Source organism: Phacochoerus africanus, chromosome 9 (assembly GCF_016906955.1).
Source record: "Phacochoerus africanus isolate WHEZ1 chromosome 9, ROS_Pafr_v1, whole genome shotgun sequence".
Lineage (NCBI taxonomy): Eukaryota > Metazoa > Chordata > Mammalia > Artiodactyla > Suidae > Phacochoerus > Phacochoerus africanus.
Genome location: NC_062552.1, coordinates 22,432,816 through 22,460,190, shown reverse-complemented (window position 1 = coordinate 22,460,190; position 27,375 = coordinate 22,432,816). Strand labels below are relative to the sequence as shown.

Genomic DNA, 27,375 nt, shown 5'->3' with positions numbered 1-27,375 from the left:
GCGCCCTTGACATCACAGCGCCTCGGCGGTAGTGCGGCGTTTTTCAGTGCCTTGCGCATCTGTGTACCGTAAGGTCCTACTATCTCTAAGGAAAGTTACTCTCAGAGCTTGCGCGTTCCTGTGGCAAAGCGGAATGTGGGCTTGGACCGTGAACTCCCTTAGGCCTGCGGGTGGACGGCTCTTCAAGGCGCTGCGCTCGTAGAGGAGGACGCAGGTGGGCGCCGGCGGGCAGCAAAAGGGAGCGTCTTGCCGAAACCCGGGATTGAACCAGGGACCTTTAGATCTTCAGTCTAACGCTCTCCCAGCTGAGCTATTTCGGCCGCCCGGGGGAAGGGGGCGGGGGGCAGCGCTCCTGGCATTTCTGTTTCAAGAAGTGGGGTTCAACCGCGGCTGGCTAGGCTTCGGCTTCCCCACCGGCGGCGGTCCCGCGCGGAGTAGCCGTACCCCTGCCGGCCGGAAAGACTTGGACTGTGTCCTCGGCGCTCGCTGCTTGCATCCAGTTCCTGGCCGTGGCGGAGGGCAAGTGGAGGACAGAGATGGAAGAGACGTGCCAGGGATTCGTTGGGAAACCTGGCCTGCTCCTCGGCATCGTGTCTCGTGAGCCAGACACGACTCAGAAACGGCCTAAAGGCGCTCTTCGGGGGCGTCTCTTGTTGTACTCTTCGGTTCTCTCGTCTCTCACACTCTCCCGAAGGGCGGAGAGATGGCCTCCAATCACGCTGTACCTTTGCGAAAAGAATCTCCTGTGCACGAACACCGCCAGGCTGAACGCTCACCACAGTGTCCTCAACGGACAGGAGAGCAACTGCCACAAACATGCGAAAATTTGAAAAGGCGTCACTCGTCACAAAAGACGTTCCTCGCGCAACATCCTTTAAACGTTCTCCGAATGCAGGAGAAACGCGGTCGCCGTGGCTCCCGACGCCGGTTTGGTGAAAGATGAGAAGAGGGCGTGGTGAGAGTGCTTTCCCTCTGCTCTCAGAAGTCCTGGTAGTTGATTTTTGTGGCGTATCGGCCTTGGCCAGGAGAGAAGTGATTGCGCAGAGTGACTAGAATGGATGGGTTTAAAAAAAAAAAAAAAAAAAAAAGAAGAAGAAGAAAAGAAAGAAAGAAAGAAAGAAAGAAAGAGTTGGACGCCTACTACTTTCGCGCCAGTCAGCAGGGATTGTGAGCTCCCGCCTCCTCGCATTGTCCCTCCAGGGTTGAGAGCAAGGAAGGGCGGAGCAAGTGGACGTGGCGGTTGGAGGTGCCGGGGATTGAACCCGGGGCCTCGTGCATGCTAAGCACGCGCTCTACCACTGAGCTACACCCCCGCTACCCCGGGGGCTGCCGAAACTTCAGAGGCAGGAAAAGGTAAACCAACCAACCAAACAAACAAACACACAAACAAAAAATGGTATGGCAACTCCTTACGTGTTGGTTCGAAGCTCCGTTGTGTACAAGCCGGTTACTTGCGAAACTCCTATTCCCTTTCGCCGAGGACATGAGGAGAAGGGCAACCGAATGCTGGCCTAAAATTTAGGCGCCCTTCCTAGGATCTAGTCCCGCTTGTCAGCCTACCCCAGTGTCAGGCCTATAGACAGCTTGAATGGAGGAAGGCAAAGAAGAGCCCTTTCCTAGTTCTGCCTGTTAAAAAAAAAGCCTAGACTCAAAGACACCCAAGGGGCAAGGAGGAGAGCTGGTCCCCCATCTCAGTAGCTTAATACACATCGCCACGGATGGAACCAAAGCTCCGGGCAAAACTTGTCACTAGGAGCACTAGGGCAGGAAAAGTACGAGATGCCCTAGACAGTCTTTCGAGTGCTCAAAAGAGGAAGGCATGCCCCAAAGAGCACAGTGTCTTCGAGTCCACTCTTGCAAACACTGAGCCTTAACTTGAAGAGTAAACCACCAAGGATTACAACCTCCTGGGTGAAAGAAGAATAGGACACCAGAGAAGTGATGGCAACACGGGGTCTAAGTGAAGAGATGGGCGGCATCAAAAGGTCCCCGAATTACATCCTGAGAACGGTAAGAGAGGCCGTGTTGTCCCTCACAGACCTTGGGGACTTGGAGACTTCAGTTTGAGTTAAGAGGCCAGTGGCCAAAAGAGGTAACTCAGACACTTGTTGACTTATCCCTGGGAAAACTCCCATGTATTTTAACTAGACTGAGACTCCATGAGTTCACTGTGAGTTCATTCATGGAAAAATCTAAGCCATTTTGACCCTCGGTGTTGTCTAAAGGATTAGTGGGCTACGGAGCTCCCTTGTAGCACATCCCGGGTTAAGGATCCCGGGTTGTCTTTGCATCCCGCTGGGCGTGCTGCTGTGGTGTAGGCTTGATCCCTGGCTGGGAAAAGAAAGTTTTAAACTACCTGTACCTCTACCGAAGGGGGGAAAAAAAAAAAAAAAAAAAAGGTAGACTGGTTGCCTCAGGTACAAAACGACTGTGTCCTAAATATTTGGATGTGTTGTCCTGAATCTCTGTTCTCTGACGCTTCCACAGATGCTTAGGACTCCAGCTGCATATCTCTTTTGCATGCAGCCTTTTCAAGAGGGGATGCTCTCCCAAGCGCTACTCGGAGGGTCCGTTCGGGACAAGTAGAAGGAGGAAGAATGTTTCCCTGACTCTTGCTATTTCTTTCATTTTGGAGTGCAGCCAGGACAGGACAGGGCAGTGAGTGTGTGGGGTGTATGGGCACGTCCTGCCTTCTCGGCTCAAACTGCAAAGCATCAGTGAACATCCACGCCTCAGTCTTTTAGGAGAAGGCAAGGACACAAGAAAGTGGCTTGTTTTTTGACTGGGGCGACCTCTCCTGTACCTGTCATCATGGCCAGCCTCAAGGGCCTGTGACCAATGCATTTCAGAGGGCCTTGGGCCCAGCAAATAATGTAGCCAGTCTGTCCTACACTCACTGCTGGAGAATCCGGTGTGTTCTTCAAACCAGAGGAGGAAATTTTGTCCCCAAAGTACAAGACCTATCCAGACTTTCTAGCCTCTTAGTTTCAACCTTTCCCTCAATCCAGAGGGGAGAAAAGAGCCTTGACGTGGCCCATGATATCTAGTGTGAAATGCATGAAAACGAGATGGGAGGATGGTCAAGCGTTTTCGGTGACGGTCTTTCGAGCTAAAGGTGACTTATTTTCCAGCTCTCAGAGGTCTGTCTGATCTTAGCCCAGTGGTTGGTTTTTGTTTTTGTGTAGCCTAAGGCGTGGCAGAATAGAATAGAGGTGGAGGACAAGAAGGCCTGTTCTTTCTCCTCAGGAGTACGGAAGGGACCCTCTTCCTGGGCTCTCCAGAGGGGGAAGAGGGCTGCCTCTAGGCTGGAGGTGCCGGGGATTGAACCCGGGGCCTCGTGCATGCAAAGCACGCGCTCTACCACTGAGCTACACCCCCCACGGCCAGCCAACACCTTCCCTCTTTGCGGAAGACAATTTAATGGCACTATCTCCCGGCCTTGCTTCTGAGAACCTGCAACTGCTGGCATGAAGATCTTGGATGCTCAATTCCATTCTTTCTGAAGCTCCCTCACTGCCTTCTCTTTCACGGCGACACGAGGACAAAGGCAACCTCAAGCTAGGCAGAAAGGTACCGTGCCTACAGTCTATTCCCCCTGGTCAACCTACCCGCAGAGACCCGGCTGCACAAAACTCGAATAGAGGAAGGCAGAGAAGAGCCCTCTCCTAGCCCTGTCTCTTGGAAGAGTCTAGAATCCACAACGTTAAAAGAGCAATGAGGCGATCTGGCCCTACAGCCTAATTTCTCACTACAGATTTCCACGAGAAGGCACCACAGCTGCTGGAGGAATTTGCTGTCGGCAGAAGGGCTGGCACAGGAAAAGGACAAGACAAGCTAGAATATCGTTCTATGCCGGGACGTAAGAAGGAGCTCAAAGACAGTAGTACCCTCAAGAGTATCTAGGCGTCAAATCTTGGAACCACTAAGCATTAAAATGATTAACATATGAAAGGATGGCTAAAATAAGAATCGTTGAGTTCATACGGATAAAAAAGAAGAGAAAGAAAGAGGAAGAAAAATGGGAAAGAAAGAAGAGAATGCTTATCCTGCAAAAGCACACCAATTATTAAATGCAGAGGGAAAGATTACCATCACTTTCTCCTATCCTATCATGATTGATTCAGGCAAAATTCATCAATCAGTGCCAAAGCCATGGGTGAAATTTTGATAAGCAAAGATGTCTTGAGTTTCCAGATGTATCCTCACATAGTTCTTATGAGCATGGTAGCTTGACCATGTAGAAACTCAGCACAGAAGATCTTACCCCAAATGATCAGAGTGACGTCATCATAATGGGCACGCTGACATCCTGTGGCTCTGAGGACAAGCTGAGAAGGACACAGCAACCCTCCTGTTGCATTCTGAGCAAAGTGCATCATCATCTGAATCCAATCAGGCGGGAATGGCAGTCCAATCAAAACTGAACCCGACTTATACCAACCGACTTGTCACCTAGTCCTTACGAGATGCCAATGAACGAAAATGTCATGAGAGACAAGAAAGCGTTGAGAAATGGTCCCAGATTAAAGGAGGCCAAAGAAACAATAACGTAAAGGAAACGGGTCACCCTGGCGTGGTCCTGGATCAGGGAGTTTGGGGTTTATAGGACATGACCAGGACAATTAGCAAATGTTGAATATGGGTGGTGTATTAGAAAATAGTTTTGAACCAGCGTTGAAGTCCCCACATTTGACAATGTTACTGTGCTGACATAGGGAGTGTCCTTAAAGGATACAATGGAGAATGTTGGGAGAAGGGATATATTTGCCAAACTGTCAAACGGTTTAGGGGAAAAAAAAAAAAAAAATTATATGAGGAGAGAGAGATAGAAGGAGAGAGAGAGAGAACCAGTAAAAATGGCAGAATATTGCAGTAGATGAACCTGGTATGCAAGGTAGTCTTTGCAACTGTTATTTTATGTTTGACATTATCTCCAAGACCAGGTTTTAAGAATTCCTCCTTTTTACCACCGCCTTCCTTGTTGAGCCAAAGGCTGCCGGAGGACATGAAAGGCAGCGCATGGTGATTCAGCCCCGAGTGCTGCACGTGACCCCTCTGGGATTTTAGACCTCCACGAGGAGATGGGAGTGCGTTTATAACATCTGACGACCCTACATGTGGAGGAGGGACGACGAAGAACACTTCAGAGCTGGCATAGGAGTTTGGTGGGTGCCATCTGTTTGCCTCTCCCCTCAGGGGAACAGGCAGCAAGAAGGTCCCTTTCCCTTCCCTGAGTGAAGCAGCCTGAAAGGCTTTGTCCCAAGTTAGACTTGGCCTGTTTCTTCTCATCCTGTCAAGACCTGGGGAGTCCCTCAGTGCTCTTTCTTTCAAAGCGAAGCCAAACTGAGCACATCGGGGAGCCTGTGTGCAGTTGCGTTTTGGTTTTGGTGACTAGCCAGCGGTGTTGGTGCCTCCAAGGAGAGCAGCAGGAAGCCCCGTTGTCCTCTACCCCCATTGTCGCTGCGAGGAGAACCTTTTGATTGAGAAATGGGATCCGCTGGCCGTTTTCAGCGGCTGTACCTAAGATTTGGCTGGTTGTGTCTGTTTGTTAGCACACTGGGCTTATAAGGGAAAAAAAGATATGGGAAATATAGGTTAGGTAGGAATGTGAGTGTTTTGAATAGCAGAGATTTTCCTGACAAAAATGGCTTTGATCCTGGAGCGTTTGTTGGAAAAGTGAACTTTCAGTTTGATGGTTCAGGTCTCTTTTCCGATCCTGGGAGTGTTTTTTTGTTGTCTGTTTCCCTTACTTAATGATGAGCCAAACCTCGTACAAGCCAGGTTTGTTCTGGAGAATCTTGTCCCTTGCACTTACCCTTCTCACACGGAGCTCTTGGCTCAACGGGACTATGACAGCTGGAACCGGAGTAACATCTGGTTGACTTGCGATGGTTCATTTATTCCGTTTTACTGTAGAGAAGGCAACAGTTGACTTAGGGAAGGTTCCTTACCACTTTAAAGAGGAAACTAGTATTGCCTTTAAGATAACAAATACGGAGGCGTTCCCTGGAGCCGCAGCAGGTTTCAGGATCCGGGATGGTCTCTGCTGTGGTGTGGGTTTGATGCCTGGCCCGGGAACTTCTGCATGTTGTGCTTGGGATGGGGGAGGGGGGGAGATTACAAATCTAGTGTGATGTCGATAGTCACTAGGGAGGAAAAGACATGGCCTGTAAACTAGAACATGCCAGGGAGGTTTTTGTTCTACAAATATTTGATACGGCAGAAAGCTGACCCGTTTGTTCCTAGACAAGGCGATTGACTGGATTCCCATGTGAGTGAGGAAGTGGCAGCCTTTCTCTCTGAGGGTGGCAGGGATGCTTCTAGTGCCTGCCAAAGACGCTGGGGACTTGCAAACTTAAGTCTGAAGTGAGAGACCAGGGCCCAAACAGATTAGTCAGACCCGTGGTGAATGTAAGTTCTAAAACTCTCCTGCATTTTGGCCAGAGTGAGACTCCATAAGTTTAGTTCATTGTGAATTCACTCATAGAAGAGTCTGGAGCCATTTAGTGACCATGAGTGTGGCTAAAAGACTTGTGAACCGGAAGACACGAGAAAGCATAAAAACCTTAAAACAGGGCAATTATAGCTCTCTTCTCTTGACTTATGCCAGGGCTCCATTCTCTGAAGATTCAGGAAGCCCTGGGAAACGGCAACTGATTTCCCGGCACACCCTAGGAACTGAGCGCCAGCGTCTCTGCCTTCTAGAACATGGTGGAGGAAGAGCTGAGAGCACACAAATGTGGAGACACGGGCCATGTTTTCAGTAGGATGATGAGTCCTTTAGCGGAAGTTACCCGGAATTCTCATGCTCTTCGCCACGGAGAACACACATTGCTTTTCCCCTCCAACCAGAGGGATCAGGATGGCTAGTCCCCGTGTTTTCTTGTTTTCCGCCCTTTAATTCATTGGTGTCAAACTCCCCCGGATCCAGGAACACGAACTGCTCTTGAAACTGAATTGGACGCCTCTTCCAGGTGAGTGGTGGGTGATGCACCCCCTTTCCTGTCAGATTTAGGGAAGGTAGAGTTTGGAGGGCATCGACCCGCGGGAAGATTTCCAGGGGGCAAGTTGAAATTCTTACTCACAGACCCCCTAAGTTGACCCTGGTCAGCATGACACAGTTTTGGTTGTTGTTTTGTTGTTGTTTTGCAACGATAAAAGTAAAAACTGGGCTTGTTCATAATGTAGCTGGCAGCAGCAGGTGGATAATAGCGATAACAATGGGTTGCATGAGATGACGACATCAGTTCCTCGATAAACCCACTTCCTTACAGGTGAGAGAAATAATTCCTTGGCCACACGGTTCACAGCCAGGACGGAGGAGGGCAAGCTTCAAAGCCAGATCCTCTCAGCGCACCTATTTCAGATCTTTTCTTGGGAGACAGGAATCCTGTCCAAAGACAGCTGGAGGTTAGTGGCTTCTGGACTCATTTCTCTTTGAAAATGTCAGTGTCATTCACTGGGAAAGAAGCTTTGGTCCCACACAATTATTTCGTGTTGAGGAGAGAGGGCCGGTGTCTGGGGAAATTGGGAAGCCGAGAAAGGAAGGAACTCATGAGACTCACCATGAGGTGAAATGCCTTCAGTCCAGCAGTGTGGTCTGCAAACCGTGCTGTGACGTTTTGCTGGGGATGTTCTGGCTCTGGTTTTGGGTGCCTAGAGGAATGGGAGGCAGAAAAGCGTTCATAAGAGCTAGCGATTACAGGCTGTCTTTCAAATGGAATGTCCCCTGCGGCGGAGAGAATGCAAAGGAGATTTGCAACCAGGACAAGGTCCATCCGATGCGTTAGCTGAGTGTATGTATGTATGTATGTCCAGATCTACAGAGCTGGGCGAACTTCTGGCGTTTTTTAATCTTGGCGAAACGTTTGAATTCCTAGGGGCTCAGGTCCTATTCTCTTCGTATTGATTCTGCAGTTGTTGTTGTTGTTGTTGTTGTTGTTGTTTTCCTAACAGCTGGCAAAAGGCTACGGACACCGCGCCTGCTCTTGATGTTTGGAGTATCTGCATTAAGCTCTGCTGCCTTATGGCTGGTAAGCTGTCGATGGGCTGTGAGCTGGGACTCGTCTTTGGAACGATTCGCGGCTGTGCCTGTCACCCTTCGGCAGGGGCAAGGCCAGTCTTCTCTGTGTGGTTCCAACGTTATTATACGTCCTGCCGAAGCGAGCACCTCTTTAACACTTTAAATGGTTGGAAAAACGAAAAGGGAGGAGGTTATTTCGTGACGCGTGAGGTTTACGTGAAACCCAGCTTTCCCGTGTCCACCCACAACGTGTTGGGCGAACGCCGCCGCTTCCTTGCTTTGCACAGCGTCTCTGGCCGCTTTCGGGCTGCCCCAGAGGAGTTGTCGAGACGGAAGGGGTGTGTGGCACCTTGTCCCTTCTCTGCGCTGCTGAGCGCCCTTGACATCACAGCGCCTCGGCGGTAGTGCGGGCGTTTTTCAGTGCCTTGCGCATCTGTGTACCGTAAGGTCCTACTATCTCTAAGGAAAGTTACTCTCAGAGCTTGCGCGTTCCTGTGGCAAAGCGGAATGTGGGCTTGGACCGTGAACTCCCTTAGGCCTGCGGGTGGGACGGCTCTTCAAGGCGCTGCGCTCGTAGAGGAGGACGCAGGTGGGCGCCGGCGGGCAGCAAAAGGGAGCGTCTTGCCGAAACCCGGGATTGAACCAGGGACCTTTAGATCTTCAGTCTAACGCTCTCCCAGCTGAGCTATTTCGGCCGCCCGGGGGAAGGGGGCGGGGGGGCAGCGCCCCTGGCATTTCTGTTTCAAGAAGTGGGGTTCAACCGCGGCTGGCTAGGCTTCGGCTTCCCCACCGGCGGCGGTCCCGCGCGGAGTAGCCGTACCCCTGCCGGCCGGAAAGACTTGGACTGTGTCCTCGGCGCTCGCTGCTTGCATCCAGTTCCTGGCCGTGGCGGAGGGCAAGTGGAGGACAGAGATGGAAGAGACGTGCCAGGGATTCGTTGGAAAACCTGGCCTGCTCCTCGGCATCGTGTCTCGTGAGCCAGACACGACTCAGAAACGGCCTAAAGGCGCTCTTCGGGGGCGTCTCTTGTTGTACTCTTCGGTTCTCTCGTCTCTCACACTCTCCCGAAGGGCGGAGAGATGGCCTCCAATCACGCTGTACCTTTGCGAAAAGAATCTCCTGTGCACGAACACCGCCAGGCTGAACGCTCACCACAGTGTCCTCAACGGACAGGAGAGCAACTGCCACAAACATGCGAAAATTTGAAAAGGCGTCACTCGTCACAAAAGACGTTCCTCGCGCAACATCCTTTAAACGTTCTCCGAATGCAGGAGAAACGCGGTCGCCGTGGCTCCCGACGCCGGTTTGGTGAAAGAATGAGAAGAGGGCGTGGTGAGAGTGCTTTCCCTCTGCTCTCAGAAGTCCTGGTAGTTGATTTTTGTGGCGTACGGCCTTGGCCAGGAGAGAAGTGATTGCGCAGAGTGACTAGAATGGATGGGTTTAAAAAAAAAAAAAAAAAAAAAAAGAAGAAGAAGAAGAAAAAAAAGAAAGAAAGAAAGAGTTGGACGCCTACTACTTTCGCGCCAGTCAGCAGGGATTGTGAGCTCCCGCCTCCTCGCATTGTCCCTCCAGGGTTGAGAGGCAAGGAAGGGCGGAGCAAGTGGACGTGGCGGTTGGAGGTGCCGGGGATTGAACCCGGGGCCTCGTGCATGCTAAGCACGCGCTCTACCACTGAGCTACACCCCCGCTACCCCGGGGGCTGCCGAAACTTCAGAGGCAGGAAAAGGTAAACCAACCAACCAACCAACCAAACACACAAACAAAAAATGGTATGGCAACTCCTTACGTGTTGGTTCGAAGCTCCGTTGTGTACAAGCCGGTTACTTGCGAAACTCCTATTCCCTTTCGCCGAGGACATGAGGAGAAGGGCAACCGAATGCTGGCCTAAAATTTAGGCGCCCTTCCTAGGATCTAGTCCCGCTTGTCAGCCTACCCCAGTGTCAGGCCTATAGACAGCTTGAATGGAGGAAGGCAAAGAAGAGCCCTTCCTAGTTCTGCCTGTTAAAAAAAAGCCTAGACTCAAAGACACCCAAGGGGCAAGGAGGAGAGCTGGTCCCCCATCTCAGTAGCTTAATACACATCGCCACGGATGGAACCAAAGCTCCGGGCAAAACTTGTCACTAGGAGCACTAGGGCAGGAAAAGTACGAGATGCCCTAGACAGTCTTTCGAGTGCTCAAAAGAGGAAGGCATGCCCCAAAGAGCACAGTGTCTTCGAGTCCACTCTTGCAAACACTGAGCCTTAACTTGAAGAGTAAACCACCAAGGATTACAACCTCCTGGGTGAAAGAAGAATAGGACACCAGAGAAGTGATGGCAACACGGGGTCTAAGTGAAGAGATGGGCGGCATCAAAAGGTCCCCGAATTACATCCTGAGAACGGTAAGAGAGGCCGTGTTGTCCCTCACAGACCTTGGGGACTTGGAGACTTCAGTTTGAGTTAAGAGGCCAGTGGCCAAAAGAGGTAACTCAGACACTTGTTGACTTATCCCTGGAAAACTCCCATGTATTTAACTAGACTGAGACTCCATGAGTTCACCGTGAGTTCATTCATGGAAAAATCTAAGCCATTTTGACCCTCGGTGTTGTCTAAAGGATTAGTGGGCTACGGAGCTCCCTTGTAGCACATCCCGGGTTAAGGATCCCGGGTTGTCTTTGCATCCCGCTGGGCGTGCTGCTGTGGTGTAGGCTTGATCCCTGGCTGGGAAAAGAAAGTTTTAAACTACCTGTACCTCTACCGAAAGGGGGGAAAAAAAAAAAAAAAAAAAAGGTAGACTGGTGCCTCAGGTACAAAACGACTGTGTCCTAAATATTTGGATGTGTTGTCCTGAATCTCTGTTCTCTGACGCTTCCACAGATGCTTAGGACTCCAGCTGCATATCTCTTTTGCATGCAGCCTTTTCAAGAGGGGATGCTCTCCCAAGCGCTACTCGGAGGGTCCGTTCGGGACAAGTAGAAGGAGGAAGAATGTTTCCCTGACTCTTGCTATTTCTTTCATTTTGGAGTGCAGCCAGGACAGGACAGGGCAGTGAGTGTGTGGGGTGTATGGGCACGTCCTGCCTTCTCGGCTCAAACTGCAAAGCATCAGTGAACATCCACGCCTCAGTCTTTTAGGAGAAGGCAAGGACACAAGAAAGTGGCTTGTTTTTTGACTGGGGCGACCTCTCCTGTACCTGTCATCATGGCCAGCCTCAAGGGCCTGTGACCAATGCATTTCAGAGGGCCTTGGGCCCAGCAAATAATGTAGCCAGTCTGTCCTACACTCACTGCTGGAGAATCCGGTGTGTTCTTCAAACCAGAGGAGGAAATTTTGTCCCCAAAGTACAAGACCTATCCAGACTTTCTAGCCTCTTAGTTTCAACCTTTCCCTCAATCCAGAGGGGAGAAAAGAGCCTTGACGTGGCCCATGATATCTAGTGTGAAATGCATGAAAACGAGATGGGAGGATGGTCAAGCGTTTTCGGTGACGGTCTTTCGAGCTAAAGGTGACTTATTTTCCAGCTCTCAGAGGTCTGTCTGATCTTAGCCCAGTGGTTGGTTTTTGTTTTTGTGTAGCCTAAGGCGTGGCAGAATAGAATAGAGGTGGAGGACAAGAAGGCCTGTTCTTTCTCCTCAGGAGTACGGAAGGGACCCTCTTCCTGGGCTCTCCAGAGGGGGAAGAGGGCTGCCTCTAGGCTGGAGGTGCCGGGGATTGAACCCGGGGCCTCGTGCATGCAAAGCACGCGCTCTACCACTGAGCTACACCCCCCACGGCCAGCCAACACCTTCCCTCTTTGCGGAAGACAATTTAATGGCACTATCTCCCGGCCTTGCTTCTGAGAACCTGCAACTGCTGGCATGAAGATCTTGGATGCTCAATTCCATTCTTTCTGAAGCTCCCTCACTGCCTTCTCTTTCACGGCGACACGAGGACAAAGGCAACCTCAAGCTAGGCAGAAAGGTACCGTGCCTACAGTCTATTCCCCCTGGTCAACCTACCCGCAGAGACCCGGCTGCACAAAACTCGAATAGAGGAAGGCAGAGAAGAGCCCTCTCCTAGCCCTGTCTCTTGGAAGAGTCTAGAATCCACAACGTTAAAAGAGCAATGAGGCGATCTGGCCCTACAGCCTAATTTCTCACTACAGATTTCCACGAGAAGGCACCACAGCTGCTGGAGGAATTTGCTGTCGGCAGAAGGGCTGGCACAGGAAAAGGACAAGACAAGCTAGAATATCGTTCTATGCCGGGACGTAAGAAGGAGCTCAAAGACAGTAGTACCCTCAAGAGTATCTAGGCGTCAAATCTTGGAACCACTAAGCATTAAAATGATTAACATATGAAAGGATGGCTAAAATAAGAATCGTTGAGTTCATACGGATAAAAAAGAAGAGAAAGAAAGAGGAAGAAAAATGGGAAAGAAAGAAGAGAATGCTTATCCTGCAAAAGCACACCAATTATTAAATGCAGAGGGAAAGATTACCATCACTTTCTCCTATCCTATCATGATTGATTCAGGCAAAATTCATCAATCAGTGCCAAAGCCATGGGTGAAATTTTGATAAGCAAAGATGTCTTGAGTTTCCAGATGTATCCTCACATAGTTCTTATGAGCATGGTAGCTTGACCATGTAGAAACTCAGCACAGAAGATCTTACCCCAAATGATCAGAGTGACGTCATCATAATGGGCACGCTGACATCCTGTGGCTCTGAGGACAAGCTGAGAAGGACACAGCAACCCTCCTGTTGCATTCTGAGCAAAGTGCATCATCATCTGAATCCAATCAGGCGGGAATGGCAGTCCAATCAAAACTGAACCCGACTTATACCAACCGACTTGTCACCTAGTCCTTACGAGATGCCAATGAACGAAAATGTCATGAGAGACAAGAAAGCGTTGAGAAATGGTCCCAGATTAAAGGAGGCCAAAGAAACAATAACGTAAAGGAAACGGGTCACCCTGGCGTGGTCCTGGATCAGGGAGTTTGGGGTTTATAGGACATGACCAGGACAATTAGCAAATGTTGAATATGGGTGGTGTATTAGAAAATAGTTTTGAACCAGCGTTGAAGTCCCCACATTTGACAATGTTACTGTGCTGACATAGGGAGTGTCCTTAAAGGATACAATGGAGAATGTTGGGAGAAGGGATATATTTGCCAAACTGTCAAACGGTTTAGGGAAAAAAAAAAAAAAAATTATATGAGGAGAGAGAGATAGAGGGAGAGAGAGAGAGAACCAGTAAAAATGGCAGAATATTGCAGTAGATGAACCTGGGTATGCAAGGTAGTCTTTGCAACTGTTATTTTATGTTTGACATTATCTCCAAGACCAGGTTTTAAGAATTCCTCCTTTTTACCACCGCCTTCCTTGTTGAGCCAAAGGCTGCCGGAGGACATGAAAGGCAGCGCATGGTGATTCAGCCCCGAGTGCTGCACGTGACCCCTCTGGGATTTTAGACCTCCACGAGGAGATGGGAGTGCGTTTATAACATCTGACGACCCTACATGTGGAGGAGGGACGACGAAGAACACTTCAGAGCTGGCATAGGAGTTTGGTGGGTGCCATCTGTTTGCCTCTCCCCTCAGGGGAACAGGCAGCAAGAAGGTCCCTTTCCCTTCCCTGAGTGAAGCAGCCTGAAAGGCTTTGTCCCAAGTTAGACTTGGCCTGTTTCTTCTCATCCTGTCAAGACCTGGGGAGTCCCTCAGTGCTCTTTCTTTCAAAGCGAAGCCAAACTGAGCACATCGGGGAGCCTGTGTGCAGTTGCGTTTTTGGTTTTGGTGACTAGCCAGCGGTGTTGGTGCCTCCAAGGAGAGCAGCAGGAAGCCCCGTTGTCTCTACCCCATTGTCGCTGCGAGGAGAACCTTTTGATTGAGAAATGGGATCCGCTGGCCGTTTTCAGCGGCTGTACCTAAGATTTGGCTGGTTGTGTCTGTTTGTTAGCACACTGGGCTTATAAGGGAAAAAAAGATATGGGAAATATAGGTTAGGTAGGAATGTGAGTGTTTTGAATAGCAGAGATTTTCCTGACAAAATGGCTTTGATCCTGGAGCGTTTGTTGGAAAAGTGAACTTTCAGTTTGATGGTTCAGGTCTCTTTTCCGATCCTGGGAGTGTTTTTTTTGTTTGTCTGTTTCCCTTACTTAATGATGAGCCAAACCTCGTACAAGCCAGGTTTGTTCTGGAGAATCTTGTCCCTGCACTTACCCTTCTCACACGGAGCTCTTGGCTCAACGGGACTATGACAGCTGGAAACCGGAGTAACATCTGGTTGACTTGCGATGGTTCATTTATTCCGTTTTACTGTAGAGAAGGCAACAGTTGACTTAGGGAAGGTTCCTTACCACTTTAAAGAGGAAACTAGTATTGCCTTTAAGATAACAAATACGGAGGCGTTCCCTGGAGCCGCAGCAGGTTTCAGGATCCGGGATGGTCTCTGCTGTGGTGTGGGTTTGATGCCTGGCCCGGGAACTTCTGCATGTTGTGCTTGGGATGGGGGAGGGGGGGAGATTACAAATCTAGTGTGATGTCGATAGTCACTAGGGAGGAAAAGACATGGCCTGTAAACTAGAACATGCCAGGGAGGTTTTTGTTCTACAAATATTTGATACGGCAGAAAGCTGACCCGTTTGTTCCTAGACAAGGCGATTGACTGGATTCCCATGTGAGTGAGGAAGTGGCAGCCTTTCTCTCTGAGGGTGGCAGGGATGCTTCTAGTGCCTGCCAAAGACGCTGGGGACTTGCAAACTTAAGTCTGAAGTGAGAGACCAGGGCCCAAACAGATTAGTCAGACCCGTGGTGAATGTAAGTTCTAAAACTCTCCTGCATTTTGGCCAGAGTGAGACTCCATAAGTTAGTTCATTGTGAATTCACTCATAGAAGAGTCTGGAGCCATTTAGTGACCATGAGTGTGGCCTAAAAGACTTGTGAACCGGAAGACACGAGAAAGCATAAAACCTTAAAACAGGGCAATTATAGCTCTTTCTCTTGACTTATGCCAGGGCTCCATTCTCTGAAGATTCAGGAAGCCCTGGAAACGGCAACTGATTTCCCGGCACACCCTAGGAACTGAGCGCCAGCGTCTCTGCCTTCTAGAACATGGTGGAGGAAGAGCTGAGAGCACACAAATGTGGAGACACGGGCCATGTTTTCAGTAGGATGATGAGTCCTTTAGCGGAAGTTACCCGGAATTCTCATGCTCTTCGCCACGGAGAACACACATTGCTTTTCCCCTCCAACCAGAGGGATCAGGATGGCTAGTCCCCGTGTTTTCTTGTTTTCCGCCCTTTAATTCATTGGTGTCAAACTCCCCCGGATCCAGGAACACGAACTGCTCTTGAACTGAATTGGACGCCTCTTCCAGGTGAGTGGTGGGTGATGCACCCCCTTTCCTGTCAGATTTAGGGAAGGTAGAGTTTGGAGGGCATCGACCCGCGGGAAGATTTCCAGGGGGCAAGTTGAAATCTTACTCACAGACCCCCTAAGTTGACCCTGGGTCAGCATGACACAGTTTTGGTTGTTGTTTTGTTGTTGTTTTGCAAACGATAAAAGTAAAAACTGGGGCTTGTTCATAATGTAGCTGGCAGCAGCAGGTGGATAATAGCGATAACAATGGGTTGCATGAGATGACGACATCAGTTCCTCGATAAACCCACTTCCTTACAGGTGAGAGAAATAATTCCTTGGCCACACGGTTCACAGCCAGGACGGAGGAGGGCAAGCTTCAAAGCCAGATCCTCTCAGCGCACCTATTTCAGATCTTTTCTTGGGAGACAGGAATCCTGTCCAAAGACAGCTGGAGGTTAGTGGCTTCTGGACTCATTTCTCTTTGAAAATGTCAGTGTCATTCACTGGGAAAGAAGCTTTGGTCCCACACAATTATTTCGTGTTGAGGAGAGAGGGCCGGTGTCTGGGGAAATTGGGAAGCCGAGAAAGGAAGGAACTCATGAGACTCACCATGAGGTGAAATGCCTTCAGTCCAGCAGTGTGGTCTGCAAACCGTGCTGTGACGTTTTGCTGGGGATGTTCTGGCTCTGGTTTTGGGTGCCTAGAGGAATGGGAGGCAGAAAAGCGTTCATAAGAGCTAGCGATTACAGGCTGTCTTTCAAATGGAATGTCCCCTGCGGCGGAGAGAATGCAAAGGAGATTTGCAACCAGGACAAGGTCCATCCGATGCGTTAGCTGAGTGTATGTATGTATGTATGTCCAGATCTACAGAGCTGGGCGAACTTCTGGCGTTTTTTAATCTTGGCGAAACGTTTGAATTCCTAGGGGCTCAGGTCCTATTCTCTTCGTATTGATTCTGCAGTTGTTGTTGTTGTTGTTGTTGTTGTTGTTTTTCCTAACAGCTGGCAAAAGGCTACGGACACCGCGCCTGCTCTTGATGTTTGGAGTATCTGCATTAAGCTCTGCTGCCTTATGGCTGGTAAGCTGTCGATGGGCTGTGAGCTGGGACTCGTCTTTGGAACGATTCGCGGCTGTGCCTGTCACCCTTCGGCAGGGGCAAGGCCAGTCTTCTCTGTGTGGTTCCAACGTTATTATACGTCCTGCCGAAGCGAGCACCTCTTTAACACTTTAAATGGTTGGAAAAACGAAAAGGGAGGAGGTTATTTCGTGACGCGTGAGGTTTACGTGAAACCCAGCTTTCCGTGTCCACCCACAACGTGTTGGGCGAACGCCGCCGCTTCCTTGCTTTGCACAGCGTCTCTGGCCGCTTTCGGGCTGCCCCAGAGAGTTGTCGAGACGGAAGGGGTGTGTGGCACCTTGTCCCTTCTCTGCGCTGCTGAGCGCCCTTGACATCACAGCGCCTCGGCGGTAGTGCGGCGTTTTTCAGTGCCTTGCGCATCTGTGTACCGTAAGGTCCTACTATCTCTAAGGAAAGTTACTCTCAGAGCTTGCGCGTTCCTGTGGCAAAGCGGAATGTGGGCTTGGACCGTGAACTCCCTTAGGCCTGCGGGTGGACGGCTCTTCAAGGCGCTGCGCTCGTAGAGGAGGACGCAGGTGGGCGCCGGCGGGCAGCAAAAGGGAGCGTCTTGCCGAAACCCGGGATTGAACCAGGGACCTTTAGATCTTCAGTCTAACGCTCTCCCAGCTGAGCTATTTCGGCCGCCCGGGGGAAGGGGGCGGGGGGGCAGCGCTCCTGGCATTTCTGTTTCAAGAAGTGGGGTTCAACCGCGGCTGGCTAGGCTTCGGCTTCCCCACCGGCGGCGGTCCCGCGCGGAGTAGCCGTACCCCTGCCGGCCGGAAAGACTTGGACTGTGTCCTCGGCGCTCGCTGCTTGCAATCCAGTTCCTGGCCGTGGCGGAGGGCAAGTGGAGGACAGAGATGGAAGAGACGTGCCAGGGATTCGTTGGAAAACCTGGCCTGCTCCTCGGCATCGTGTCTCGTGAGCCAGACACGACTCAGAAACGGCCTAAAGGCGCTCTTCGGGGGCGTCTCTTGTTGTACTCTTCGGTTCTCTCTCGTCTCTCACACTCTCCCGAAGGGCGGAGAGATGGCCTCCAATCACGCTGTACCTTTGCGAAAAGAATCTCCTGTGCACGAACACCGCCAGGCTGAACGCTCACCACAGTGTCCTCAACGGACAGGAGAGCAACTGCCACAAACATGCGAAAATTTGAAAAGGCGTCACTCGTCACAAAAGACGTTCCTCGCGCAACATCCTTTAAACGTTCTCCGAATGCAGGAGAAACGCGGTCGCCGTGGCTCCCGACGCCGGTTTGGTGAAAGATGAGAAGAGGGCGTGGTGAGAGTGCTTTCCCTCTGCTCTCAGAAGTCCTGGTAGTTGATTTTTGTGGCGTATCGGCCTTGGCCAGGAGAGAAGTGATTGCGCAGAGTGACTAGAATGGATGGGTTTAAAAAAAAAAAAGAAAAAAGAAAAAAGAAAAGAAAGAAAGAAAGAAAGAAAGAGTTGGACGCCTACTACTTTCGCGCCAGTCAGCAGGGATTGTGAGCTCCCGCCTCCTCGCATTGTCCCTCCAGGGTTGAGAGCAAGGAAGGGCGGAGCAAGTGGACGTGGCGGTTGGAGGTGCCGGGGATTGAACCCGGGGCCTCGTGCATGCTAAGCACGCGCTCTACCACTGAGCTACACCCCCGCTACCCCGGGGGCTGCCGAAACTTCAGAGGCAGGAAAAGGTAAACCAACCAACCAACCAACCAAACACACAAACAAAAAATGGTATGGCAACTCCTTACGTGTTGGTTCGAAGCTCCGTTGTGTACAAGCCGGTTACTTGCGAAACTCCTATTCCCTTTCGCCGAGGACATGAGGAGAAGGGCAACCGAATGCTGGCCTAAAATTTAGGCGCCCTTCCTAGGATCTAGTCCCGCTTGTCAGCCTACCCCAGTGTCAGGCCTATAGACAGCTTGAATGGAGGAAGGCAAAGAAGAGCCCTTTCCTAGTTCTGCCTGTTAAAAAAAAAGCCTAGACTCAAAGACACCCAAGGGGCAAGGAGGAGAGCTGGTCCCCCATCTCAGTAGCTTAATACACATCGCCACGGATGGAACCAAAGCTCCGGGCAAAACTTGTCACTAGGAGCACTAGGGCAGGAAAAGTACGAGATGCCCTAGACAGTCTTTCGAGTGCTCAAAAGAGGAAGGCATGCCCCAAAGAGCACAGTGTCTTCGAGTCCACTCTTGCAAACACTGAGCCTTAACTTGAAGAGTAAACCACCAAGGATTACAACCTCCTGGGTGAAAGAAGAATAGGACACCAGAGAAGTGATGGCAACACGGGGTCTAAGTGAAGAGATGGGCGGCATCAAAAGGTCCCCGAATTACATCCTGAGAACGGTAAGAGAGGCCGTGTTGTCCCTCACAGACCTTGGGGACTTGGAGACTTCAGTTTGAGTTAAGAGGCCAGTGGCCAAAAGAGGTAACTCAGACACTTGTTGACTTATCCCTGGGAAAACTCCCATGTATTTTAACTAGACTGAGACTCCATGAGTTCACCGTGAGTTCATTCATGGAAAAATCTAAGCCATTTTGACCCTCGGTGTTGTCTAAAGGATTAGTGGGCTACGGAGCTCCCTTGTAGCACATCCCGGGTTAAGGATCCCGGGTTGTCTTTGCATCCCGCTGGGCGTGCTGCTGTGGTGTAGGCTTGATCCCTGGCTGGGAAAAGAAAGTTTTAAACTACCTGTACCTCTACCGAAAGGGGGGAAAAAAAAAAAAAAAAAAAAGGTAGACTGGTGCCTCAGGTACAAAACGACTGTGTCCTAAATATTTGGATGTGTTGTCCTGAATCTCTGTTCTCTGACGCTTCCACAGATGCTTAGGACTCCAGCTGCATATCTCTTTTGCATGCAGCCTTTTCAAGAGGGGATGCTCTCCCAAGCGCTACTCGGAGGGTCCGTTCGGGACAAGTAGAAGGAGGAAGAATGTTTCCCTGACTCTTGCTATTTCTTTCATTTTGGAGTGCAGCCAGGACAGGACAGGGCAGTGAGTGTGTGGGGTGTATGGGCACGTCCTGCCTTCTCGGCTCAAACTGCAAAGCATCAGTGAACATCCACGCCTCAGTCTTTTAGGAGAAGGCAAGGACACAAGAAAGTGGCTTGTTTTTTGACTGGGGCGACCTCTCCTGTACCTGTCATCATGGCCAGCCTCAAGGGCCTGTGACCAATGCATTTCAGAGGGCCTTGGGCCCAGCAAATAATGTAGCCAGTCTGTCCTACACTCACTGCTGGAGAATCCGGTGTGTTCTTCAAACCAGAGGAGGAAATTTTGTCCCCAAAGTACAAGACCTATCCAGACTTTCTAGCCTCTTAGTTTCAACCTTTCCCTCAATCCAGAGGGGAGAAAAGAGCCTTGACGTGGCCCATGATATCTAGTGTGAAATGCATGAAAACGAGATGGGAGGATGGTCAAGCGTTTTCGGTGACGGTCTTTCGAGCTAAAGGTGACTTATTTTCCAGCTCTCAGAGGTCTGTCTGATCTTAGCCCAGTGGTTGGTTTTTGTTTTTGTGTAGCCTAAGGCGTGGCAGAATAGAATAGAGGTGGAGGACAAGAAGGCCTGTTCTTTCTCCTCAGGAGTACGGAAGGGACCCTCTTCCTGGGCTCTCCAGAGGGGGAAGAGGGCTGCCTCTAGGCTGGAGGTGCCGGGGATTGAACCCGGGGCCTCGTGCATGCAAAGCACGCGCTCTACCACTGAGCTACACCCCCCACGGCCAGCCAACACCTTCCCTCTTTGCGGAAGACAATTTAATGGCACTATCTCCCGGCCTTGCTTCTGAGAACCTGCAACTGCTGGCATGAAGATCTTGGATGCTCAATTCCATTCTTTCTGAAGCTCCCTCACTGCCTTCTCTTTCACGGCGACACGAGGACAAAGGCAACCTCAAGCTAGGCAGAAAGGTACCGTGCCTACAGTCTATTCCCCCTGGTCAACCTACCCGCAGAGACCCGGCTGCACAAAACTCGAATAGAGGAAGGCAGAGAAGAGCCCTCTCCTAGCCCTGTCTCTTGGAAGAGTCTAGAATCCACAACGTTAAAAGAGCAATGAGGCGATCTGGCCCTACAGCCTAATTTCTCACTACAGATTTCCACGAGAAGGCACCACAGCTGCTGGAGGAATTTGCTGTCGGCAGAAGGGCTGGCACAGGAAAAGGACAAGACAAGCTAGAATATCGTTCTATGCCGGGACGTAAGAAGGAGCTCAAAGACAGTAGTACCCTCAAGAGTATCTAGGCGTCAAATCTTGGAACCACTAAGCATTAAAATGATTAACATATGAAAGGATGGCTAAAATAAGAATCGTTGAGTTCATACGGATAAAAAAGAAGAGAAAGAAAGAGGAAGAAAAATGGGAAAGAAAGAAGAGAATGCTTATCCTGCAAAAGCACACCAATTATTAAATGCAGAGGGAAAGATTACCATCACTTTCTCCTATCCTATCATGATTGATTCAGGCAAAATTCATCAATCAGTGCCAAAGCCATGGGTGAAATTTTGATAAGCAAAGATGTCTTGAGTTTCCAGATGTATCCTCACATAGTTCTTATGAGCATGGTAGCTTGACCATGTAGAAACTCAGCACAGAAGATCTTACCCCAAATGATCAGAGTGACGTCATCATAATGGGCACGCTGACATCCTGTGGCTCTGAGGACAAGCTGAGAAGGACACAGCAACCCTCCTGTTGCATTCTGAGCAAAGTGCATCATCATCTGAATCCAATCAGGCGGGAATGGCAGTCCAATCAAAACTGAACCCGACTTATACCAACCGACTTGTCACCTAGTCCTTACGAGATGCCAATGAACGAAAATGTCATGAGAGACAAGAAAGCGTTGAGAAATGGTCCCAGATTAAAGGAGGCCAAAGAAACAATAACGTAAAGGAAACGGGTCACCCTGGCGTGGTCCTGGATCAGGGAGTTTGGGGTTTATAGGACATGACCAGGACAATTAGCAAATGTTGAATATGGGTGGTGTATTAGAAAATAGTTTTGAACCAGCGTTGAAGTCCCCACATTTGACAATGTTACTGTGCTGACATAGGGAGTGTCCTTAAAGGATACAATGGAGAATGTTGGGAGAAGGGATATATTTGCCAAACTGTCAAACGGTTTAGGGAAAAAAAAAAAAAAATTATATGAGGAGAGAGAGATAGAGGGAGAGAGAGAGAGAACCAGTAAAAATGGCAGAATATTGCAGTAGATGAACCTGGGTATGCAAGGTAGTCTTTGCAACTGTTATTTTATGTTTGACATTATCTCCAAGACCAGGTTTTAAGAATTCCTCCTTTTTACCACCGCCTTCCTTGTTGAGCCAAAGGCTGCCGGAGGACATGAAAGGCAGCGCATGGTGATTCAGCCCCGAGTGCTGCACGTGACCCCTCTGGGATTTTAGACCTCCACGAGGAGATGGGAGTGCGTTTATAACATCTGACGACCCTACATGTGGAGGAGGGACGACGAAGAACACTTCAGAGCTGGCATAGGAGTTTGGTGGGTGCCATCTGTTTGCCTCTCCCCTCAGGGGAACAGGCAGCAAGAAGGTCCCTTTCCCTTCCCTGAGTGAAGCAGCCTGAAAGGCTTTGTCCCAAGTTAGACTTGGCCTGTTTCTTCTCATCCTGTCAAGACCTGGGGAGTCCCTCAGTGCTCTTTCTTTCAAAGCGAAGCCAAACTGAGCACATCGGGGAGCCTGTGTGCAGTTGCGTTTTTGGTTTTGGTGACTAGCCAGCGGTGTTGGTGCCTCCAAGGAGAGCAGCAGGAAGCCCCGTTGTCTCTACCCCATTGTCGCTGCGAGGAGAACCTTTTGATTGAGAAATGGGATCCGCTGGCCGTTTTCAGCGGCTGTACCTAAGATTTGGCTGGTTGTGTCTGTTTGTTAGCACACTGGGCTTATAAGGGAAAAAAAGATATGGGAAATATAGGTTAGGTAGGAATGTGAGTGTTTTGAATAGCAGAGATTTTCCTGACAAAATGGCTTTGATCCTGGAGCGTTTGTTGGAAAAGTGAACTTTCAGTTTGATGGTTCAGGTCTCTTTTCCGATCCTGGGAGTGTTTTTTTGTTTGTCTGTTTCCCTTACTTAATGATGAGCCAAACCTCGTACAAGCCAGGTTTGTTCTGGAGAATCTTGTCCCTGCACTTACCCTTCTCACACGGAGCTCTTGGCTCAACGGGACTATGACAGCTGGAAACCGGAGTAACATCTGGTTGACTTGCGATGGTTCATTTATTCCGTTTTACTGTAGAGAAGGCAACAGTTGACTTAGGGAAGGTTCCTTACCACTTTAAAGAGGAAACTAGTATTGCCTTTAAGATAACAAATACGGAGGCGTTCCCTGGAGCCGCAGCAGGTTTCAGGATCCGGGATGGTCTCTGCTGTGGTGTGGGTTTGATGCCTGGCCCGGGAACTTCTGCATGTTGTGCTTGGGATGGGGGAGGGGGGGAGATTACAAATCTAGTGTGATGTCGATAGTCACTAGGGAGGAAAAGACATGGCCTGTAAACTAGAACATGCCAGGGAGGTTTTTGTTCTACAAATATTTGATACGGCAGAAAGCTGACCCGTTTGTTCCTAGACAAGGCGATTGACTGGATTCCCATGTGAGTGAGGAAGTGGCAGCCTTTCTCTCTGAGGGTGGCAGGGATGCTTCTAGTGCCTGCCAAAGACGCTGGGGACTTGCAAACTTAAGTCTGAAGTGAGAGACCAGGGCCCAAACAGATTAGTCAGACCCGTGGTGAATGTAAGTTCTAAAACTCTCCTGCATTTTGGCCAGAGTGAGACTCCATAAGTTAGTTCATTGTGAATTCACTCATAGAAGAGTCTGGAGCCATTTAGTGACCATGAGTGTGGCCTAAAAGACTTGTGAACCGGAAGACACGAGAAAGCATAAAACCTTAAAACAGGGCAATTATAGCTCTTTCTCTTGACTTATGCCAGGGCTCCATTCTCTGAAGATTCAGGAAGCCCTGGAAACGGCAACTGATTTCCCGGCACACCCTAGGAACTGAGCGCCAGCGTCTCTGCCTTCTAGAACATGGTGGAGGAAGAGCTGAGAGCACACAAATGTGGAGACACGGGCCATGTTTTCAGTAGGATGATGAGTCCTTTAGCGGAAGTTACCCGGAATTCTCATGCTCTTCGCCACGGAGAACACACATTGCTTTTCCCCTCCAACCAGAGGGATCAGGATGGCTAGTCCCCGTGTTTTCTTGTTTTCCGCCCTTTAATTCATTGGTGTCAAACTCCCCCGGATCCAGGAACACGAACTGCTCTTGAACTGAATTGGACGCCTCTTCCAGGTGAGTGGTGGGTGATGCACCCCCTTTCCTGTCAGATTTAGGGAAGGTAGAGTTTGGAGGGCATCGACCCGCGGGAAGATTTCCAGGGGGCAAGTTGAAATCTTACTCACAGACCCCCTAAGTTGACCCTGGGTCAGCATGACACAGTTTTGGTTGTTGTTTTGTTGTTGTTTTGCAAACGATAAAAGTAAAAACTGGGGCTTGTTCATAATGTAGCTGGCAGCAGCAGGTGGATAATAGCGATAACAATGGGTTGCATGAGATGACGACATCAGTTCCTCGATAAACCCACTTCCTTACAGGTGAGAGAAATAATTCCTTGGCCACACGGTTCACAGCCAGGACGGAGGAGGGCAAGCTTCAAAGCCAGATCCTCTCAGCGCACCTATTTCAGATCTTTTCTTGGGAGACAGGAATCCTGTCCAAAGACAGCTGGAGGTTAGTGGCTTCTGGACTCATTTCTCTTTGAAAATGTCAGTGTCATTCACTGGGAAAGAAGCTTTGGTCCCACACAATTATTTCGTGTTGAGGAGAGAGGGCCGGTGTCTGGGGAAATTGGGAAGCCGAGAAAGGAAGGAACTCATGAGACTCACCATGAGGTGAAATGCCTTCAGTCCAGCAGTGTGGTCTGCAAACCGTGCTGTGACGTTTTGCTGGGGATGTTCTGGCTCTGGTTTTGGGTGCCTAGAGGAATGGGAGGCAGAAAAGCGTTCATAAGAGCTAGCGATTACAGGCTGTCTTTCAAATGGAATGTCCCCTGCGGCGGAGAGAATGCAAAGGAGATTTGCAACCAGGACAAGGTCCATCCGATGCGTTAGCTGAGTGTATGTATGTATGTATGTCCAGATCTACAGAGCTGGGCGAACTTCTGGCGTTTTTTAATCTTGGCGAAACGTTTGAATTCCTAGGGGCTCAGGTCCTATTCTCTTCGTATTGATTCTGCAGTTGTTGTTGTTGTTGTTGTTGTTGTTGTTTTCCTAACAGCTGGCAAAAGGCTACGGACACCGCGCCTGCTCTTGATGTTTGGAGTATCTGCATTAAGCTCTGCTGCCTTATGGCTGGTAAGCTGTCGATGGGCTGTGAGCTGGGACTCGTCTTTGGAACGATTCGCGGCTGTGCCTGTCACCCTTCGGCAGGGGCAAGGCCAGTCTTCTCTGTGTGGTTCCAACGTTATTATACGTCCTGCCGAAGCGAGCACCTCTTTAACACTTTAAATGGTTGGAAAAACGAAAAGGGAGGAGGTTATTTCGTGACGCGTGAGGTTTACGTGAAACCCAGCTTTCCGTGTCCACCCACAACGTGTTGGGCGAACGCCGCCGCTTCCTTGCTTTGCACAGCGTCTCTGGCCGCTTTCGGGCTGCCCCAGAGAGTTGTCGAGACGGAAGGGGTGTGTGGCACCTTGTCCCTTCTCTGCGCTGCTGAGCGCCCTTGACATCACAGCGCCTCGGCGGTAGTGCGGCGTTTTTCAGTGCCTTGCGCATCTGTGTACCGTAAGGTCCTACTATCTCTAAGGAAAGTTACTCTCAGAGCTTGCGCGTTCCTGTGGCAAAGCGGAATGTGGGCTTGGACCGTGAACTCCCTTAGGCCTGCGGGTGGACGGCTCTTCAAGGCGCTGCGCTCGTAGAGGAGGACGCAGGTGGGCGCCGGCGGGCAGCAAAAGGGAGCGTCTTGCCGAAACCCGGGATTGAACCAGGGACCTTTAGATCTTCAGTCTAACGCTCTCCCAGCTGAGCTATTTCGGCCGCCCGGGGGAAGGGGGCGGGGGGGCAGCGCTCCTGGCATTTCTGTTTCAAGAAGTGGGGTTCAACCGCGGCTGGCTAGGCTTCGGCTTCCCCACCGGCGGCGGTCCCGCGCGGAGTAGCCGTACCCCTGCCGGCCGGAAAGACTTGGACTGTGTCCTCGGCGCTCGCTGCTTGCATCCAGTTCCTGGCCGTGGCGGAGGGCAAGTGGAGGACAGAGATGGAAGAGACGTGCCAGGGATTCGTTGGAAAACCTGGCCTGCTCCTCGGCATCGTGTCTCGTGAGCCAGACACGACTCAGAAACGGCCTAAAGGCGCTCTTCGGGGGCGTCTCTTGTTGTACTCTTCGGTTCTCTCGTCTCTCACACTCTCCCGAAGGGCGGAGAGATGGCCTCCAATCACGCTGTACCTTTGCGAAAAGAATCTCCTGTGCACGAACACCGCCAGGCTGAACGCTCACCACAGTGTCCTCAACGGACAGGAGAGCAACTGCCACAAACATGCGAAAATTTGAAAAGGCGTCACTCGTCACAAAAGACGTTCCTCGCGCAACATCCTTTAAACGTTCTCCGAATGCAGGAGAAACGCGGTCGCCGTGGCTCCCGACGCCGGTTTGGTGAAAGATGAGAAGAGGGCGTGGTGAGAGTGCTTTCCCTCTGCTCTCAGAAGTCCTGGTAGTTGATTTTTGTGGCGTATCGGCCTTGGCCAGGAGAGAAGTGATTGCGCAGAGTGACTAGAATGGATGGGTTTAAAAAAAAAAAAAAAAAAAAAGAAGAAGAAGAAGAAAAGAAAGAAAGAAAGAAAGAAAGAAAGAGTTGGACGCCTACTACTTTCGCGCCAGTCAGCAGGGATTGTGAGCTCCCGCCTCCTCGCATTGTCCCTCCAGGGTTGAGAGCAAGGAAGGGCGGAGCAAGTGGACGTGGCGGTTGGAGGTGCCGGGGATTGAACCCGGGGCCTCGTGCATGCTAAGCACGCGCTCTACCACTGAGCTACACCCCCGCTACCCCGGGGGCTGCCGAAACTTCAGAGGCAGGAAAAGGTAAACCAACCAACCAACCAACCAAACACACAAACAAAAAATGGTATGGCAACTCCTTACGTGTTGGTTCGAAGCTCCGTTGTGTACAAGCCGGTTACTTGCGAAACTCCTATTCCCTTTCGCCGAGGACATGAGGAGAAGGGCAACCGAATGCTGGCCTAAAATTTAGGCGCCCTTCCTAGGATCTAGTCCCGCTTGTCAGCCTACCCCAGTGTCAGGCCTATAGACAGCTTGAATGGAGGAAGGCAAAGAAGAGCCCTTTCCTAGTTCTGCCTGTTAAAAAAAAAGCCTAGACTCAAAGACACCCAAGGGGCAAGGAGGAGAGCTGGTCCCCCATCTCAGTAGCTTAATACACATCGCCACGGATGGAACCAAAGCTCCGGGCAAAACTTGTCACTAGGAGCACTAGGGCAGGAAAAGTACGAGATGCCCTAGACAGTCTTTCGAGTGCTCAAAAGAGGAAGGCATGCCCCAAAGAGCACAGTGTCTTCGAGTCCACTCTTGCAAACACTGAGCCTTAACTTGAAGAGTAAACCACCAAGGATTACAACCTCCTGGGTGAAAGAAGAATAGGACACCAGAGAAGTGATGGCAACACGGGGTCTAAGTGAAGAGATGGGCGGCATCAAAAGGTCCCCGAATTACATCCTGAGAACGGTAAGAGAGGCCGTGTTGTCCCTCACAGACCTTGGGGACTTGGAGACTTCAGTTTGAGTTAAGAGGCCAGTGGCCAAAAGAGGTAACTCAGACACTTGTTGACTTATCCCTGGGAAAACTCCCATGTATTTTAACTAGACTGAGACTCCATGAGTTCACCGTGAGTTCATTCATGGAAAAATCTAAGCCATT

The 27,375-nt window shown here is 50.4% G+C and overlaps 14 non-coding genes across 14 annotated transcripts; all 14 read right to left on the bottom strand.

The window, feature by feature from the left end:
* Positions 1–247: 247 nt before the first annotated feature.
* Positions 248–320, bottom strand: TRNAF-GAA (transfer RNA phenylalanine (anticodon GAA)). The gene has a single exon. It is a non-coding gene; the product is annotated as a tRNA-Phe (tRNA).
* A 921-nt stretch (positions 321–1,241) lies between these two features.
* Positions 1,242–1,313, bottom strand: TRNAA-AGC (transfer RNA alanine (anticodon AGC)). Its single transcript has one exon. It is a non-coding gene; the product is annotated as a tRNA-Ala (tRNA).
* A 1,993-nt stretch (positions 1,314–3,306) lies between these two features.
* TRNAA-UGC (transfer RNA alanine (anticodon UGC)) lies at positions 3,307–3,378 on the bottom strand. The gene has a single exon. It is a non-coding gene; the product is annotated as a tRNA-Ala (tRNA).
* A 4,685-nt stretch (positions 3,379–8,063) lies between these two features.
* LOC125136949 (U6 spliceosomal RNA) lies at positions 8,064–8,170 on the bottom strand. The gene has a single exon (XR_007137274.1). It is a non-coding gene; the product is annotated as a U6 spliceosomal RNA (small nuclear RNA).
* Positions 8,171–8,645: 475 nt separating this feature from the next.
* On the bottom strand, positions 8,646–8,718 carry TRNAF-GAA (transfer RNA phenylalanine (anticodon GAA)). Its single transcript has one exon. It is a non-coding gene; the product is annotated as a tRNA-Phe (tRNA).
* Positions 8,719–9,637: 919 nt separating this feature from the next.
* TRNAA-AGC (transfer RNA alanine (anticodon AGC)) lies at positions 9,638–9,709 on the bottom strand. The gene has a single exon. It is a non-coding gene; the product is annotated as a tRNA-Ala (tRNA).
* A 1,989-nt stretch (positions 9,710–11,698) lies between these two features.
* TRNAA-UGC (transfer RNA alanine (anticodon UGC)) lies at positions 11,699–11,770 on the bottom strand. The gene has a single exon. It is a non-coding gene; the product is annotated as a tRNA-Ala (tRNA).
* Positions 11,771–16,454: 4,684 nt separating this feature from the next.
* LOC125136948 (U6 spliceosomal RNA) lies at positions 16,455–16,561 on the bottom strand. Its single transcript, XR_007137273.1, has one exon. It is a non-coding gene; the product is annotated as a U6 spliceosomal RNA (small nuclear RNA).
* Positions 16,562–17,032: 471 nt separating this feature from the next.
* On the bottom strand, positions 17,033–17,105 carry TRNAF-GAA (transfer RNA phenylalanine (anticodon GAA)). The gene has a single exon. It is a non-coding gene; the product is annotated as a tRNA-Phe (tRNA).
* Positions 17,106–18,021: 916 nt separating this feature from the next.
* Positions 18,022–18,093, bottom strand: TRNAA-AGC (transfer RNA alanine (anticodon AGC)). Its single transcript has one exon. It is a non-coding gene; the product is annotated as a tRNA-Ala (tRNA).
* Positions 18,094–20,086: 1,993 nt separating this feature from the next.
* On the bottom strand, positions 20,087–20,158 carry TRNAA-UGC (transfer RNA alanine (anticodon UGC)). The gene has a single exon. It is a non-coding gene; the product is annotated as a tRNA-Ala (tRNA).
* A 4,681-nt stretch (positions 20,159–24,839) lies between these two features.
* LOC125136947 (U6 spliceosomal RNA) lies at positions 24,840–24,946 on the bottom strand. Its single transcript, XR_007137272.1, has one exon. It is a non-coding gene; the product is annotated as a U6 spliceosomal RNA (small nuclear RNA).
* A 471-nt stretch (positions 24,947–25,417) lies between these two features.
* Positions 25,418–25,490, bottom strand: TRNAF-GAA (transfer RNA phenylalanine (anticodon GAA)). Its single transcript has one exon. It is a non-coding gene; the product is annotated as a tRNA-Phe (tRNA).
* Positions 25,491–26,414: 924 nt separating this feature from the next.
* On the bottom strand, positions 26,415–26,486 carry TRNAA-AGC (transfer RNA alanine (anticodon AGC)). The gene has a single exon. It is a non-coding gene; the product is annotated as a tRNA-Ala (tRNA).
* Positions 26,487–27,375: the final 889 nt, after the last annotated feature.